Genomic DNA, 3,059 nt, shown 5'->3' with positions numbered 1-3,059 from the left:
TTTAAAAGTACCCCGCCCCCGCGAGCACGCGCGTCGCCACGTAAACACGCGTCGGGTGCGCCTACGCATGAAAACGACGAACGCGCTACACGTTGGGTATCGCCGCGCACGCCGGAGTGAGAGCAATAATTCTAGGGCCAGTATTTTGGGGTATCTCTAAATTGATGACCTGTGGGGGCTTTTAAAGTGTCTTTTATTGATTTTTTGGGGTACTGCAGTTTTTCGCCGTTTCACGGTCGCACGCAATCTGTAAACTGGGCATGTTGGGTATCGTTTTACTCGTTGTAACCTCATCTTTTATATTTCATTAAAAAAATGGGTAATTTGTTGTGTTTTGGGGCATTTAATTAAATTTGTCACTAAATTTTGGGGTTTAATAAGGAGTTGCGCTAATATTGCGCAACATAAAAATTTTCAACTACCACCATTTTATTCTATAGGGTCTTGGCATTCAGAAAATATATAATGTTGGGGGGTTTTACGTCATTTTCAGGCCTAAAATGTGGAATATAACATGGGTGCAAAAATGGAAAAAAGGGCCTCAGTCATGAAGGGGTTAATGTTCCCGCTTTTTCTGTAATATACATCCTAGTTAAAAACCGTTGCCAGTGGGACTGCCTCAGCCAGCAGCATCTGGACCCAGGAGCGTGGTCCTACATCTGGAGGTGTTCCAAGATCTGTGTTTCATGTGTGGAATGCCAGATGTGATCCTCCTGGCTTCCAGGTTCAACAAATTGGACAGGTTTGTCTCCAGGTGCAGGGGTTCTTTAGCAGAGGAAGTGGATTCTGTGGGATCACTACACCCTGATCTATGCCCTACCTCCCCTGAAGCTTTTTCCTTGTCTGCTTCTCAAGATCGAGGGCATTTCAGTGATCCTCAATTCTCAGGACCCCGCCCCTTCGCTGCGAACAGCTAGGACAGTTTCCTTACTTTGTCTGAGTCACGGCTATCTTCCTAGGAGTTTTCTCTGTGAGAAGAATCCTCTCCTTCCGGGAGATGGGTCTGGAGCAACATTTGGTTCTTTGTGCTTAAAGGAAAAGTTCTACCCAGTGTATCTGATTTCTTAGACGGTTGAAGTTTTACTCCTTGATTTATACTAGGTGTGCCGAAATGAACATTTAAAAAACGAAACCGAAATTTAAAAAAAGGTCAGACCGAAAATGTTTTTATTTTAACTTTTTCAAATTGTTTAAAAATACTTTATTTTTTATAAACTTTATTACATTTTTTTATTCATTTTTTTTTAAATTAAATTTTTTAAACTTTTTAGGGGCTTCAGGGAAATATCAGGGGGCTGTTTAGACCCCTAATATTTCCCTTTTTAAAATAGAAAAAGAGATTGAGGACACAGTCCTTTTTTTTTAAATCTTTTTCTGCAGCCATTGTTATAAATGAACAGGAATCCTCTATACTGGGTGTTCCTGTTCATTCATAACATGTGGAGATGGTGTGTTTTTACTATATCCACAATCATGAATGAACAGGAGGTGATGTAGATCACTTCCCATTCAATCATAATTGAGGATATAGCAAACATACTACAGTATGTCCTCAATTATGTACAAACACTCAGCGATCACTGACAGGGTTATTCACAAAAGGGTGAAGAGTTTGGAGAAGTGAACAATCTAGACCAAAATATCTCATTTGGAAAAATTCTCCAGTTCAGCTCACTTTCCAGTTCAGCTAGGTCTCCAAACCTTTGTGAATAACCCTGTGAGTGTTGGTACCCGCTCTCCTTCCTGACACACCGTTACAGGATACTGAGCGACCTGAGCTCAGCCTGCTGTGACAGCGCTGGCTGTCTCCGCCCCACACCGCTCTCCTCTGATCTGTGACAGGAGACTGAGCGGTGTGAGAGAGATGCTGGCCGCTCACAGCACTCGGCCGCCTGTGACAGTTTTCTCTGAGCAGCGACACAGAGCAGCGCCCAGCGGGGAGGAAAGAATGGATGCACCACTGTATTGGCCAGAAAATGGCACTTTCGGCATTAGTGCCAATGGCAAAAGTGCAATTTTCGGCCCATATCAGTGCATCCCTAAGTTAGACCTTTGTGCAGACACTTTACCATGTAGTTTCCCCTGTTTATTTCACTGTGACTCTGTGGGATCTGAATCTGGTTTTAGCTATGCTCTCTACTCACCCACAAGGTGGTGTTTCTTGTCTGTCACCGTTGTTAGGCAAGTGTTTGAACTGGCAGCCTTATCCTGCTAACAACTGTTTCTGGTTTTACGCAAGGAAATGGTGGTGTTGAGGCCCGGGATTTAATTCTTGCCTAAGGTGGTCTTGCCTGTACCTCAACAAGGATGTTGTGCTTCAGCTCATCAAATGGCATATCTTCTCCTTTTATCTGCATGCGTTCTAGGCCGAGCAAGTCTATCTTTGTCATAGCATCTTAAGGACTGGTTCGAACTCCATAAAGGTACTTTGGCTTCTTCTTCCGCCATCTCTAGGCGACTCAGGATATTTATTTATTGAGATTAATCCTATTTATAATCGGGTTGTGCAGTTTACTAGATCTGAGCATTCCTTGTTCCTTACAACATCAAGTCTACCACCATCAAAACAGCAGAGCTGAAGACATGTTCACTCTCCTGAGGACACGCACAAAGACTGGAGGCATGATTGTTGTAGGCAGGGTTATCCTAGAGCTGAAACTAATCGATAAAAATCAATTATAATCCTCCGTTCTCCTCCCTGCTGGTGCTGGCTGCAGCAGTCTGTGTCCCTTTCAATGCCCGCTGCTCTCTCCGCCTGTATCGGCAGAGGCAGCGGGAACACAGACCACTGCAGCCAGCACAAGAGAAGTGACTGCATTCTCTTGCTGCGGGCCCTTTCCTCCTCCGCTGCCGGTGTTCTATCAATCCCGAGGGATTGATAAAACACCGGCATCAAGTCTCCCGCCAGCGGCTGGAAACAATAGGCAGCCTGCTATTGGATATTTTAAATTGCAATAGCAGGCTGCCTATTGTCAATCAACAGACGAGGACCTGAAGGAGAACTTTTCTCCTGCTCTGCACAAACTGTTGGCACTATATAAATGCTTTATTATATATAT

General features: G+C 44.1%; 1 protein-coding gene across 1 annotated transcript in view; it reads left to right on the top strand.

Moving 5' to 3' along the window:
* LOC108795144 (histone-lysine N-methyltransferase KMT5C-like) overlaps positions 1–3,059 on the top strand; it is a 35,665-nt gene that overhangs the window by 24,136 nt on the left and 8,470 nt on the right. The gene's annotated exons all lie outside the window — the stretch shown is intronic.

This window comes from Nanorana parkeri, unplaced genomic scaffold (genome assembly GCF_000935625.1).
Source record: "Nanorana parkeri isolate BGI_ZX_2015 unplaced genomic scaffold, ASM93562v1 scaffold939, whole genome shotgun sequence".
NCBI lineage: Eukaryota > Metazoa > Chordata > Amphibia > Anura > Dicroglossidae > Nanorana > Nanorana parkeri.
Note: the sequence above shows the minus strand (reverse complement) of the source record. Positions and strands in the feature narration are given on the sequence as shown.